General features: G+C 44.5%; 1 protein-coding gene and 1 long non-coding RNA gene across 2 annotated transcripts in view; one reads left to right on the forward strand and one right to left on the reverse strand.

Moving 5' to 3' along the window:
- The window catches only part of KHDRBS2 (KH RNA binding domain containing, signal transduction associated 2), a 1060381-nt gene that overhangs the window by 549109 nt on the left and 495551 nt on the right, over positions 1 to 15721 (reverse strand). The window lies entirely within an intron of this gene.
- LOC147707444 (uncharacterized) overlaps positions 5494 to 15721 on the forward strand; it is a 269810-nt gene continuing 259582 nt past the window's right edge. The window contains exon 1 of the long non-coding RNA XR_015296452.1: positions 5494 to 5999. This is a non-coding gene — a long non-coding RNA (uncharacterized LOC147707444). The remainder of the gene's footprint in view (positions 6000 to 15721) is intronic.

Raw genomic sequence — 15721 nt, forward strand, 5'->3', positions numbered from 1 at the left:
ATTTTGAAACTTAAAAAAAAAAAAAAAGATCTACATGCCATCTTCACTAGCAGTGATTTACACCACTCTAATGCTGTATGGTCAGCAGAAAACTGACACCATTCGTCCTGGAGAAAAATGTTAGATTAGAATTTAATTTCAAGACAGAATGGAACCGCCAGGGCTCAGACTGGGTGCAAGGAATTTTGAGTGCAGCCTATAACGCTAACAATTTCTCTCTTATTCAGCTCCCAATGGGAATTGCCCTCTTTGCTGAGGGTCAAGAAAAAGGTTATAAAGGGTAAAATATAGTATGCCATCTACAAGGTATAGCCAGTCCTAATAAAATGTCCAGTCTTCCCAATCCAGGTTTGCAGTGAAGTGATGGGTTTCCTTTCTAGGGGATTAGTCTAGTGGCTTTAAACTATAGTTCCATAAACCCATAGTTTCACAAGGCAGTGTTTTCTGTTGCAGCTTTTAGAGCCTCACATCCCCGCCTAGGAATTCCAATCTGGGCCCTGCACAACAATGGAAATCTCCCTGTTACACAGCTTGGACCACGCTTGCTGCAGACTCTGGCACAACTGTGTCATCTGAGAACAGGCGCGGTCATACTGAAATATATGTAAATACAGATGTGCTAGGTGAGCAGGTTGACATGATTTCCCCCTCCTCTCACTCACTTGTTTGCCATTCCTTTGAAGTGAAACTAGTAGATGTTGTAAATAAGGGTCCCAACAGCAGAAAGTTAATTACAGGTTTATTCGCAGTATGAATAAACAGTGCCCCCAGCTTGACCGAGCTCTCACAGGAGGTCAATGTCACAACATTCTAACACTGCCTTCAACCTCGGAACAGGGACCTACCAAGTGGTATGAGAAGGAGTAGTGGCGGGTGATAACATTTCTTCACGTAAGTTACAACACACCATCCTCCCTAGGGAGAAAACAACAATGGGAAAAGGACGTAACCAGGTGCAGTAAGGGGAAGGGGAAAAGGTAAAGAATGGGAAGGGGAAAGACTCCAAGATCACAGCAAGATCAGGTCTTACGCAGAAGACCCTGAAACTTTGCCAGGCTATAACAGATTAGCGGAACAGTCTCACTTCATGCTATAATGTCTGTGCCATTGCGGAGAGGACCTTTGTCTATAACTTTTCCTACTCTGCCCCTCATCCTTCCTTCTGTCGTTCTCTGCAAACCTGACCTCCTTTACAGTGTACTCCCCTCCACTGACAGGAACTACCTGGTCCTGGCTCCACATCTTCCCGTCCTCCATGACCACCACGTTTCTTTTCACTTCCCTGATCTTACCCAGAGGATAGAATTTGTCACCCTTCGTGGCAAGTCTTACTGGCTTCTTGATGTACACACTCTGTCCCTTCCCAAAGTTCCTCTCCTTTGCACCCAACTTTTTGTCATACCATTCTTTGTAGTTACTTTGTTTGTGTACAATCTTCTTGCTCGTCTCCTCCTGATCAATCTCCACCTCCGTTTTCTTCCCCAAAGAGCTGGGAGCTAACTTTTATCCTGCTTTTCTTCTTCTCAAAAGCTCAAAAGGTGAATGTCCTGTAGTTGCATTTGGCGCGGTATGGTACGCCCATAACATGTCTCTTAGTGCGTCATCCACGTTTACTCCTGATTTGTTGGCCAGTTGTATGCATTCTTTCAGCATGCGATTTGCTCTTTCTACTTTTCTGTTCGCTTTAGGGCAATATAGAGGGGTGCGAACATGAGCTATGGAGTATTCCTTCAGGAACTCCCTCATCCCTCATCTCCTCCGAGACCAGTTGAACTCCATTGTCCGTCACCATGGTGGATGGGATGCCCTCTCTTGAAAACACCTCCTTTAAGAAATTGAAGACATCGTGTTAATGTTATGTGACACTTTATGGGTAATCCAGTTTGAGTAGTAGTCAATTAGCACCAACAAATACCAATCCTGAGTTCCTTTACCTTGAATGGGACCTGCACTGTCGAAATCCAGTTTGTCCCATGGTACTTTTGGAACTTCCACTGGGCACAGGGGTGCATGTTTCGTCACTCTCAACTTGTCGCTTAAACTGCATGCGAAGCACTCTTTCACTTTGTCTTCCATGTCCCTATCCATAGCTGGAAACCAATATGCTGAGACTGCGGCCCAGATGGCCCTCGTGAGCTAGATCAATCACCTGGTTTCTCAAGCCTTCCGGCGGTACCAATCTCCCTGATTTAAGAATGAATTTCTCCTTCACAGACAGATTGTCCCTAACATTCCAATGGGGTTGGATTTCAGAATCAAGATCCTTACATCTGTCTGGCCAACCTGTCACAATTTACCTCTTTACTCTCTTCAAGACATTATCTTGCTCCATGTGTGCATCCCATTCGTCCTTTTTGATCGCTGCCAGGTTCACTTGCAGGATATTACTCTCCATTTTTTCCTCTTCAATTTCCACTTTGATGGGCGCTCTCAATAGGAAATCCGCCACCTTATTTTGCTGACCTGGAATATACGCCATTTTGTAGTTGTAGCCTTGCAGTCCTAAGACCCATTTGGCAATGCGAGGGGTCATATTCTCCATGTCTTTGTTGGTGAACATTGAAATCAACGGCTTGTGGTCTGTATGCACTTCAAATGGAACACCCCATACGTAAAATTTAAAATGCCTGATTGCCCAGAAGACGGCTAAAGCCTCTTTCTCCACTGTGGAATAGTTGATCTCCGGACTAGTGAGCATCCTAGATGCAAACGCAACCACCTTCACTCTGTTGTCCTCCCTCTTGGCTAATGTCGCCCCGATCCCTTTGTTGCTGGCATCTGTTGAAATTATGGTTTCCTTTTCTGGATCGAATTTGCCAATGTAGGGTGCTTGAATGATGGCTTCCTTTATGCTGGTAAGAGCTGTGTCTTGCTCCTTTCCTCAATTGAATTGGCTGTCCTTCTTGATCAGTTCTCTTAAAGGATGCGACATTGTGGCAAAGTCTTTGATGAACTTGGCCATGTATTCTGCCTATCCTAAACAACGACATGACATCCTCTTTGTTAACCGGGGTGGGCGCATTTCTCACTGCATTGACCAGATCACACTTTGGCTTGATGCCCTCTTCAGAGATTGTGTGTCCGAGATAGTCCACCGAGCTCACTCCTAGCTTGCACTTGCCCGCTCTCGTGGTGAACCCCACCTATTTCAATCTCTCCAATACTCCTTTTGCGTTGTCATTGTGCTCTTCTTCATTAGTTCCATAAATTAGGATATCGTCTTGGAAGCACATAGTTTTGCTGCAGTCTTTTAGGATGTGTTGCATCACCCTTTGAAATGTTGCCGTGGCGGACGCCAAGCCAACCGGCATCCTCTGAAATTTATAATTTCCGAATGGGGTCGTGAAAGCTGTTAAGGACTGTGACTCTGGGTGTAATTTGATCTGGTAATATGCTAAAGACAAATCCAGTACACTGAAAAACTTTGCACCCTGGATTGTGCTTAGCATTTCGCGTATCCTCTGTAGTGGAAATCTATCCACCTGGATGTTGGCATTTAAGTCTCTCAGGTCAACACAGAGCCTTATGTTGCTTCCCCCATCCTTGGTCGAGATCACAATCAGAGCCAACCATTCCGAACTTTCGATCTCCGTGATGACACCTTGGCTGACCAGCTTCTCCAATTCTTTTTTCAAAGGCTCCATCATGCGCAGTGGAATAGGTTTTGTGAACAATTGGTTCTGCCCCTTTTTTGAGGACTATTCTGTGCATGTAGTTCTTGAGCACCCCCAGCCTTTCGCTAAACACCTCCTTGAATTCTGTAACTAAATGTTCTGCAATTTTTGGAGGTTCCACCAGGAGTACTTGCTCTCTATTGTTAGGATCTAATTTAATCCCTAACTCCTTTTGATGCTTCCACCCTAGAAGACTGGAACACCTTGTGGCTACATATACCTTTCCTACAGTATGCCTATCCTTGAAGGAGATCCTCATTCTCACCATGCCTTCTAAGGGGATGCGTTCCCTATTGTATCCTGCAGGGCAAATGTCAACTTTTTCAAGCTAAACCTGGTGTTAGCAAATTTCTCATTGAAAACGCTTTTCTCAACAAGAGTATAAGGTGAACATGAGTCAGCATAGACCTGAAACCTTTCCCCATCTAGAGTTATTTCACACGTGGGGTAACTGTTATCATCCTTGACATTCTCATCCTCAACCTGAAAAAGGTATGTTTTTTCACACTTGTCCTCTCTTTCAACATTTTCTATTGCATTTACTTCTTGACTCAAGGTTTTACAAACTTCTGAGACATGCTCCCTCCTATTACATTTTCTACACTCAACATTTCTCGCTGGGCACTTCCAGTTGTTCGCCAAGTGATTTGGACTTCCACATTCGTAACAATGGAAGCCTTTGTTCTTTCCCCGTGGGTTACCTTTATATTTCTCTCCCACCTTACAAACGGCTTCCCCTACATCAGTAACCTTCCCTTCGTTCTTTTCACTGCTTGCTACATCCCTTATTTTCAACTCTTTCATGCATAACGCTGTGTGTTCCAAACCCTTCGCTATACTAAGAGCCTCCTCCAGGTCAGGATTTCTCGTGAGCAATTCTTCTTGAATTTTGGGGTCATTGGTGCACCTCACTATCTGGTCTCTAATCATAGAATCTGTAAGAGCACCAAACTCGCATGTTGCCGATAAACCCCTCAAAACTGCTACATACGATGTCACTTTTTCTTCCTTCTTTTGCACCCTTTAGTAAAAATTGTCTCTCCAACACTACATTTACTTTTACTTTAAAATGCTCTTTTAATTTCCTTAGGGTATATTCATATACATTTGTACTTTGTCTTCTTCCTCCTGTTCATCATCTACCATTCTGCCTGTTATATCCTCAAAAACCTTCCTTCCTTGTATGCCTACATTATGGAGCAATATGTGCTGTTTCCTTACGTTGTTGTCATTGCCCCAATCTCTATGAGGTATGACTGAAAAATACCTTCCCACCTCTTCCAAGGGATATCAGGCTCACATAGCTCATTTAGGAATGGGGGTGGTTGACTAATACCTGCCCCCGCTATTGCCATGTAGGGACAAATCACCAAACTAGGAACACCTCCCCCCTAAATGCCAAGCCGTGGGTGAGAGAGCCCAAACCTCACACTGACAATAACTTGGGTGTGGCAGAATACAAAGAATGAGAAGAAAACACAGGAAATAATGTCCAAACAGAGTACAGCTAGAGATTACCCTTATAGGCTATATAAGCCCCTTGTCCTTCACAATAAGGGGTTTTACTTGCAATGCTGGATACAAATACTAAATGCAGAGTACAACTTTACTACCTGCTGCTTCACCTACGATAATTACTTTAGTGGTACACCTTCACTCGAGCTGCCAAGCACTCATTAATGAAAAATGCTATACTTTTCTTCAGAATTGGACGCTAGTCCTATTTTTATGTCAGATATCATGTTGGTTATTTGAGTTTCTCTCAACCAATCAGTTCCGTTGACGCCTGGAAGCGAGAACTTCCTGGAAACACAGTTCCAGTCACACAGGGTGAACGCTCTGTTTTCTGTCGTCGACGTTTTCTCAAGCCGATTCCTGCTTGTCACCACACGGAACCACTCCGTTCAGCAGGAGACTTTTCCTCACGGCGATGCCGGGATGGCAATGCTTCCCCTAGTCTCTTCACCACACGGCTTCCGCTGACTGGAGGCCCCCTCGGCCGGCGACCTCAGCCTGCGCTGCTCCACAGCGGAGAAATCACAATGCTCCTGCCAAACTTTTGCAGCCCTCACGCAGGAACCTCACCCTCCCTGTCCGTTTCTTCACCAGACGGAACTCAGATCCTGTGCGCCAATGGGAGGACTTCAACTCCAAAGGGATAGACCTTTCCCCCACAGAATCCTCCTCCGAGCTGACCAGCACTATGATCGGGACTGAGCCCTAAAGACAGTTCGTTATCTAACGAATCAAACTTCCCCAGCCACTTCTTAAAACTCTGACTGAAGGAATCGAACCGCATGCCGAACGGAGGCAGGTCCCACGACTGTGAGTGCAACTCAATATTAATTTTTTTTTTATATATATATTTTTCCATTCACTAACGTCCCGCAAAAGTCCTTAGTTATTCATTTTACAGATGTGCCGTCAGCTGCGCTAGCACTCACCAGGGAGTCCCGGACTCTTCCAGTTATCCTTTTTTTTTCCTTCTCCTCCTGTGTTATCTTTTTCTCCGGTCAAGCGTAACGTTGGTCAGGGAAGGGCACTCATAAAGATGACTGTCCCTGACACAGCCTCCGGTCCTCGTCGCCACCAAGATGTTGTAAATAAGGGTCCCAATAGCAGAAAGTTAATTACAGGTTTATTCGCAGTATAAATGAACAGTGCTCCCGGCTTGACCGAGCTCTCACAGGAGGTCAATGTCACAACATTCTAACCCTGCCTTCAACCTCGGAGCAGGGACCTACCAAGTGGTATGAGAAGGAGGGGTGGCGGGTGATACCATTTCTTCACGTAAGTTACAACAGTAGGTAAAGCCCAAACTGTGAAAACAAGATGAGCTAGCACAACAACATCTTTAGACTGCCTTTCAGATACGTTCAGGCATAATGTATCTTTACTACTACGAAGATAACAGTCATTGTAATTAAACTTTCATCTAATCTTTTCAGTCCCAGGTTGCGTGCTTATATTGAAATCTGGTTCTGATATCACTTTTACCTCAAAAATTTGATTGGACTTTAAATTGCATTTTATAAAATAGAAATATGTCATGCAGTAAGTGCCTTTAGGAAAAACATGTAACCTACAATCACAAGCCATGATTTAGATGCATATTTCTACTTCCCTCCGACTTCCCACATATGTCTTCTGTTAACATGTGCTGGGGTCTTGGACACTGACAGTTTCCTTACCTGAGTAATAGAAATAGCAATTTGGAAACAAAAACAAAGAAGCTTCCAATGGAGTACACTTGACTCAGTCTAAGAGCCACTGCAGAGCTCAAACATCAGATGTACAGAGCTCATTCATTTGGGGCAACATAGCAAAATCATGAACTTCTTTACAGTGAGCTAAGGCTGAGCAAAACTCACGTGTTACATTTTCCAGCTTCCTTCACTCTACTACTTGACAATGAATGTCCTACTGTGAGTGTTAGGGATGTTCAGGGGGAGGTGGGATATCTGGTAGGATTACGCGCACATTTGTAACTAATGAATGAAGTTCTTTCATTTAATATTTTCCTCCTTAGACAACAGTCTGATGATGAGTGCAGCTGGATTGGAAGAGCTGGTGGTGGAGGGCAGGGCAATGCAGGCTCTCATCTTTACTGCTTTACTTTTACCATTTACATGCAACAGAATGTTATACATAGAATAGTGTGTAATGTATCTTGCAGTGGCGGTTCCTTTATATGGATGTTAGGGCATCGCCCCACTGATTATTTTGCCCGAACGACCGGCAGCAGCAGTGCTAAGTCCTCAGTAAATAAATCCAGCCTTCTGCACAGCAGCAAGCCCCCCATGCTCTTGGACATGCCCCGAACCCTCGACTCTGCCCATTGACTGAAAATAGCCAATCCAAGCGCTGCGTCACTTCTAAGTGAGCCTAAAGCAGCACTTGCATTGGCCTGGGGCAGGTGACCTCGCCGCTCCTTAGGCGGCAGTGGGGCTGCAGCTTTGACCCACCCCCCTCCTCAACTTTTGTACATAGAGATAGTGGCAAGACCCTCAATGCTGCGCATGTCAGGTTGGCCAGGAAGAGGCACCCGCCCAACCCGACATGTGCATTTTTGCTGCACTGGCTCAGGAATGGCAGTATGCCGCAGGCCAAGTTGCTCCCCCCCAAGTGACGTCACAGTAGGAATTCCTGCTGCCGCGGCTGAGTACCAAACAGCGGGCTGAATTTATTTACTGAGGACTTAGTGCTGCTGCTGCCGGTCTACCAGGCAAAATAATCAGTGGGGCAACGCCCTAACGTCCATATAAAGGAACCGCCACTGTTTACTTGAACTTTACTGTACTTGAATCAGTTAACGCGATCCATCGATCGAGCATCAGATTCAGGCCAGTGCTGCTGAGTGCAAGAAGAGAAGTGTGTGGCACTGCCTCCGCCATCATCACATCAAACCTGGCAGGCTGACTGAAACTGAATGGCACCTGTCACCCCCACCTGAGGCTGAAGGCAGTCGGACTCGGTAGTCTGACACACTGTCTGCGGCTGCCACCAGTACAAGTCTTGACAGCGGCACACTCACACACTCAACAGTATATTGTGTGAGACAGTGACAGTGTCAGACGAGAACCGTACGAGAGTCAGTCTGAGGCTGAGCATCAGCCTGCGCAGCACAGCACTGCATATAATTTATTATGCATAAAGCCCTAAATAATGTATTAAAAATGGCCATGGCAGATTTCGTCATGTTACTGCCTTTACCAGTAGCCAGGAACAGGGTAGGCCCTGACCTATTCCTAGCACTGCATAGATAATTCGTTGAAAGGGGGGAGGGGTTAGGGTCTATAAAAGACAGAACCAGTGGAAATGCGCCTGAAGTTCTTATACACAGGTATACAACATAAGCATTCCTTTTGCATGCTGGGACTTTTGAGCCTGTTATGTAATATAATGGGAGAAGTCTGAGGTGGTTTAAAATGATAAACACAATTGGCTCTAGTAAAAGGCAAGGTTAGCCAAAGTTGTCAGACACATACAATCCGATGCAGGCTACACAACCATGTGAGTAAACGAAATATTTCATAATACAACAGTAATGGTTAATTGTAAAAAGCATGCAGGCAGCTTGATGCCCGATTTCTGCAGTTTTGTGTAGACGTTAAAATGTGTGAGCACTCAGAGTCCCTCTCCCCCACCGGCTCCTCTCCTGCCAGCTCCAGGCTTCTAGTCCCATTGAACAGAACAGGTCCTATTTTGCTTCTGTTTGCAGGCTCCACAGCAATAGTTAGGAGCAAACAAAGAAGTGTGAAAAAGCACAGCAGCGGCTGAGGAGTGTTTCAGTCTGCCATGCAGGCACCATTGCCAAGGGGTGTGTGTGCATGCTCCAAGGCGAGCTCGGAGCTCTCTGTCTCGGAAGTTAGTCCCTTGCACCTGGTGGAGGGGGGGCTTTGTCAGCTGGCAGATTCAATCTAAGATTACGTCTTCTGAACAATTTAACCACTGGGTAGATCTGCGCATCTCCTTCTTATAAGAGGCACCAAGTGAAATAACTGACCTACACGGTAATTAAACAGCGTTAACGGCCTTTCATGGTATGCTTGCACACTTTTAATCCTGCACAGACAGGGGTGTAGCTAGAGCTTGTGGTGCCCGGGGCTATCCTTCAGCTTGCCGCCCCCCTGGGGTGGTGCTCGGGAAAATGGACTGCGAGCACCTGAAAGAGATCTTAGAAACACGTAGTATTGCTGCTAATAGTTACCTCAATCATGCAAATTACATGCACATACATGACACGGTCCAGGGCGGACCGCCCCCACCTAGCTACACCGCTGAAGGAGAAGCAGAAAAAAAATTTACATCAGTTCTACCTAACTTGTTTGTGACATCTCACTCATAACATCACAGCTTGTTACGAGTCGCTAAAAGTAACCCTAGAGCTACCCCTAGGTTGATGCCCAAACACACCTCTCCACTTCCCATATTTCAAACCCTTGCATCCCAATACATTTACGTGACACCCATTCATAAACAAATTGTTGCCCAACATGTAAGTCACCCCGGAACTTTACCTTCTAAATCAGCTTCCTTAAACACCTCACGATTGAAATACAAGCCCCCACGTCCTGCAGGCTTTCCTAAACCTGTGCTTTTAACACCTGTGCTCACCCTCCTCCATTCGTAACCACCTCTGTTAACCCTACACCTCCCTCTTCCATGCTTTGTTAGGCAGTAACATTTCCTTTCATGTACTTCATAATCATTAATGATTTATTTAACGTTCTGACGTCTTTTCACAATAGTAACCTCCCCTTCATCTTACCCTGGTAACCTTGTAACAATCGAAGTGACCCGTCCTTCGTGATATTTGCCAAAATCTAAATCTACTACATATCCAAAAAATACACTGCTTGTGCCCAGGTAAAATGCGTCAGTGCTTTGTCTATCAAGCTGCATAATTTACACTTCCTCCCCCACTGCGCATCAAACCTAACTGCCCTGCCCAACGTAAGATGACATACAACATAGCTGCCCAAGGTTTCAGATTGCAAAGTGTGACATTTTCATAATTTCAGTGCAATTTTGAGTGACATTTCAATGATTTGGAGTGACACTTTCTCACACGCAAAATCAAGCAATGAAGACCAGGAAAACATAAATATCAAGAATTGCACCCAAACAAAAACTATTGAAGAAACCATTTACGGAAACGGCAAGCATGTCACAGAGCAAATTCTACCGCATGTTTGTGTGCACACTGTTATGCAACAACAATTCTTTCACATTTCATCACCTTGTTTTGGAATCAAAATGTTTTATAACTTTCGTGAACAAGAATTTTCAATTCAATAAGGCAAAGATTATTCATTGTCCTCTTTGCTTTATTCAAACAGCAACCATGTAAACAAACACAGAATAACCATAGAGTTATGGTACAAAAAACTTCAAAACCCAGAGTTCCAACGTGAATTACAACTTCCAACATTAAGGCCCAATATCCAGACAGTGCCCTTGAGCCTCCATAAACAAGCTGATTTACATAAGCACCTCCTCTCCTTGCTGCAAGTGATTATTCAGAAGTACTGACATTCTGAGATTTGTTAATCTATTTTACACATAGTTTGCCTTCTATCAAATACATTACCCAGATGCACACTTTCATTGAAGCTTTCCCGCCGTTTGTGTTTGCTTCGCCCACTTATTTAATTTGCTTCTGATTTTTATGCGCTCTTTGGAACTGCCTGACTGCAAAATACACGGCTGCCTTTCTCTTCAACACCACCGACTAACTACCGCTTGCCCTGCCTTCGCGCCCAGAGACAGTAAAAGGATACACTGTTAGGTGCATTCACGTGACCTCTCCATGTCACGTGAATGCCAATCCACTGGCTGCGCAGCGCTTACTCTTCAAACGGCGGCGCGGCCGCCCTCAAAATAGTGCCGCCTGGGGCGGACCGCCCCCCCCCCCCCCCTAGCTACGCTGGTGTGCACAGATTACACATGAAGTTTTCTTTCAGGACAAACTATAGCCAGAGCTGAAAATGCACATCGAATATGGTATTCGGGTGCCCACCAGTGCTTAATTTGTGTTGGTGCTTTCCGGTGCTTAGCACCAGCAATTATTTCTCAGGGCCGGGTCTACACTCAATATTGACTCAATTAAGTTCACATGGGTCTTCCCGGTGAACGCCATAAAATATTTCAAATTGAATGCCGTATGGACGCATGCTTTATTATGAGGCACATTCTGCCTCTCTGGGGAGGGACTGCCCGAGAGCACACAGGGGAGCAGTGCCAGCTCATGCTCCTGCCTAAGGCAACATACATCATTTTCTCCGCCTGTAATCAGGTCCTGTCCCTACTGCCTAAAAGAAGCAACACAGCCTCCAGGGAAGATCAGCCTTCTCGAGACAGCACCTCCCCCACTCTCTAAATTCCGCCCGCCTCTCCGCTACCTGCCCCTGCCATTGTTATGACGTCACTTCAATAGCGGCAAACGGCGTGTATTTTCTTTTATGGAGGGAACATTTGAAAAATATTAAAAATACAGTGGCTCCGTACTGCTCCTGCCACGGTGCCACAGGACTGCCTTTACAAGCCCCTGGAGCAACCACTGTAATAAGCAAGGGTTGAGGCAGAGCAGTTGGTGTGGCTGCTTTTCTCGGTGACTGAGGGGCCCCTGGGCTCAGTGTGTCGTCACTGAGAGGCGCATGGCCCCGCCACGGAGCACTCCACATCGCTCATCGCTGGCATCCTCTGTAACGTATTGCTCCTGCTGCTCTTCCTGGCACTTGCGGGGTTCTGAGCTGAACATCCCAAAGCCAGGTGCTGCTTCCTTACCCTGCAGCCTGTCATACGAGAGGGCTGCTACTAATGGTGAGTGATAAGGTTTCAGGGCAGGGTGGGCACGGTGAGGTGACAGGAAGCAGAGCATGTCTGCACTATAAAGCAAGAGCGATCGGTTAGTCAAACTGATTCTACATCCGTAAGACAAAGATGTTTAACCATTTTGCAATACCAAAATGGTGAAGTCTCCTATACATGGTATGATTTATGTCCAACATTCAAACTTATTTTTCATCATATTTGTCATACTGCTACCTTACAGAACACTATTCTACTTTATTGGTCATTAAATCTGCTCTCTGGGTGGTTTTGAGAAACATTATTCTAATCTGGTTCTTCTGAAAAGTGTAAATTCATGGCTTCTGAATTGGAGCTGTCACTTCGTACTTCCATTGTGATGTTTACCGCTTCAGGTTTCATCTCTGACTTTAAAGTAGAGAAGTAATAGTTGGAATTTTCTAGGGGAAAAAAACAACATAGACGATTTTTTCTAAACCCTAAAGCTGTGAGGTAGGTAAATGAAGGCAAAATTCCAGGTATGCTAATTTAATGATGCTTCTGATGGAGCTCATTCCCCAGCATGCTGACCATACACTAAGTTTTTTGAGACAATCATCTCTCCAATGTCTATAACCTGTGTTTCCAGGAGACTGGAACTGGTGTCCAGTGTCCGGGGGAACTTCTACGTTTTCATAGCTTCCAACTGTTTGCCTTAAACTGTGTGAAACGTTGACATCTTTTTTGGACCCCATCCTCTTCATTGCACCAGCACCCTTTGCTTCTGTGGCGGTCTTCTTCTCTTGAGTTCTGTCTCTCTCTGGCAGCATACCACTGGGGTTGACATGGGCGAAATAGCCGTCTCAACATTACTATGATTGAGCACTTTGCTGTATGAGCATTGGATATATTCATGTATGCCTATTGAGCTTGCCATAGAACCTGTGGAACTGAGGGCTGCTGCATGTGATCCCGTAGTATCACCTTTTTGAGTCTGAGCACAAAGCGTTCTGCCGTCCTATTGGCTTGAGGCCATCATGGAGGTATCATTTCTATGCCATGTAAAAGTCATCAAATTTGTGACCTCTGAGACACAATTGTTAAATTGCATAGTGATTTGAATTCCTTGTGCTAAGATAATGGCATCTAGTTTAGAAATCTTTCACTGCTCTGGTCAGTATTTTCGCCGTGATGATTGATATTTGTCTGTTTTCGCCGTGATGATTGATATTTGTCTCTAATGCTCAAGGTGCATAGAAGTGATGGTAGTTATTTCCAATGGACCTCTTGGTTACTAACATCTGCAGTGGGTCTGGTTGGAGTCACATCTTTTACTCTGACAGGGACGACATTCTCCAAGCCTCTCCTCTTTCAGATCCTCTAGATGTGAGCCCCACATTTTCCATAATGTCTTCAGTTGACACCACGGCCAGAGCAGCCTAATGAAGCATGCCTGTAATATGTAGCTAGCTAGATGTTGTTTTCTTCTAGGTTTGTGTATAATGCCACGATTATACTGCTTTAATATTAGCCTTTACTGTTCAGGGTCTGGTCATAAGTCTTGATTTTGGGTTCCCACAAATAGAGAAACATGCTTATACGTCTCTCATGAGCCTGAATCTAAGAACACTTGCCCATAGAGGTAAACTGTGGTATTCCAGTGCTGTGCGTGTCCTTTTTGTTTGTTAAACTCTTACCAGCACATGAGATAGCCTCCTGAGGGTAAGCTGTGCCCACATAGTGTGGAGCTGAGATCACCACTGGTCCCCGTAGGCTACCATTCTTCATAACCTTTGCGTATCCACCTTAATGCAGTTCACCATTTGGCTGCCAATTTGGAGAAATGTCCTTTAACAACTGACTTCTTAAGTCTGCTGTTCTTTGATCCTGGGTTTGACGGCTCTCTGTATTGTCTTTCCACGTGAGGCTGATTTCTTGTAGTCCTTTCATGCTTTTCAGAGGTTTATATCATGTTCTTTGCATGTGTTTCAAAAAACTTTTTTCATCAGTGAACTCTTTAATAATAAGACGAAATACACATTGAATTGTCTCTTCAGTTATTTCGGCAGACACTCCGCTTAATTGCTTATATCAAAAATACCCCATGTGCCATTAATATAAGTAAGTATGGATAATATTCAAGCAGCTGTAGTTGACCATATCACTTTTAGTTATGGAGCATCGAGAAGACTGAAGAACTATTGATGTTGTTAAAATTGCTGTACTTCAGCACAGACTCAGATAGTTCAAATCAAGATGATTGGTGAATGCAAGGTGTCACATTCAACACTTTAAGGATATTAGGTCTCAGTTGTTCATTAAGTTCATCTTTATATCTCTTCTGCAGGTAGAAAATTAGTTTCCGGTCACTTTGTATCTTATAAAGAATCGAAGAAGCGATTTTTAAAAAAATTATCTTTTTTTTCAAGACCATGGCATAAACTTATGAATTAACCTGCATGCCAAGATGCTGCTATCTAACCCATAGATAATGTGTATGAATCCAATGTTCTCAAATATAACTAAAGCCTGTATCTCGCATTTCAGAACATATAGGAGTACTGTTGTCCAAACATCCTAGTACTGTACCACTTTCTTAAGCTGAACAATGCACTTCAACGGAATAGCAGCTGCAAAGGGTTTAGACTCCTGCCATCTCTAGCATTAAAGGATGATTTTCTAGGTGATTTAAACCTAGTCAGCGTCAGCATGTTACCAATGTTCTGCATTTCAACTCTTGAAGGATGGAACACAGATGAGTAAGAAAGGCAATGCCGGAATATGACAATAGCTGCTCACACTAGGTATGCTGTAAAAGGCACTGTGCATAGGCCTGGGAGAATAGAGGGCATCCTTCTTTTAAAACACTTCTCCTAAAGAAGGCAACATTGCACCCCTTGGCTCAGCTGACCCATGAGGGTTTGTCCCTTACCATGGCAGCATGCTTGATACTTTCCCGCTCCACGTCTCTTGTTGTTTGAGGAGATATTACCTAATTATTGTGTCCAGTGGGCACTGGACAATAGAACAGTGTTGTTCATCTTTAGGTGTTTAAACTATGGTGCCAGCCAGACATGATGCACAGATGCTGAACAAGTTCATAGAGTAGACGGCCAAGGAGTAGTAAGGATTAAAAACAACAAATCAGTTTGGTATGAGACAAACACAGATCATCTTGGGTAGCTTAGGAAAATGGCAGAATGTATGCAAGATCTGCGTGATATTGGAATGGGCTGGTAACTCCTGGGCGACACTTATTGCAGAGCATGTCTGGCTTCCTAGTTGAATTTTCCTCTCTGTGTCCTCACCACCCTACAAGGCTGCTTGTGTATATGTTTTATTTACTTAATTGATTAACACAGTTTAAACATTAGACCTGAACAGATAATGGAGCCCTTTGCTCCACTGCCACCCTTTGACACTGCTAGCTGACTTTAAAACAGGTATTCTTAAAATGTTGCATGTGCCATCTAAATTTAAGAGTCTGCCTTGAGAAACCACTTCACCTTTTCAGACAAGGTCAGGCGGTACAGAATCTTGATCGAGGTTAATCCTGTCAGCAGAAATGTTTAACCCTTTCGATGCTGATGACGAGCTCAGCTCGTCATGATGCACAGTTGAGCTGTGCTGATGACGAGCTGAGCTCGTCATGAATATAGCCTAAGTGCAATTTCCAGCACAGGGGGGGAAAACGCCTAGCAGCCAAGGTGTTAAAAGCTTAACATCTGCAGAACGTAATGCAGCAAAAATATCTT

Source organism: Lissotriton vulgaris, chromosome 6 (assembly GCF_964263255.1).
Source record: "Lissotriton vulgaris chromosome 6, aLisVul1.2, whole genome shotgun sequence".
Lineage (NCBI taxonomy): Eukaryota > Metazoa > Chordata > Amphibia > Caudata > Salamandridae > Lissotriton > Lissotriton vulgaris.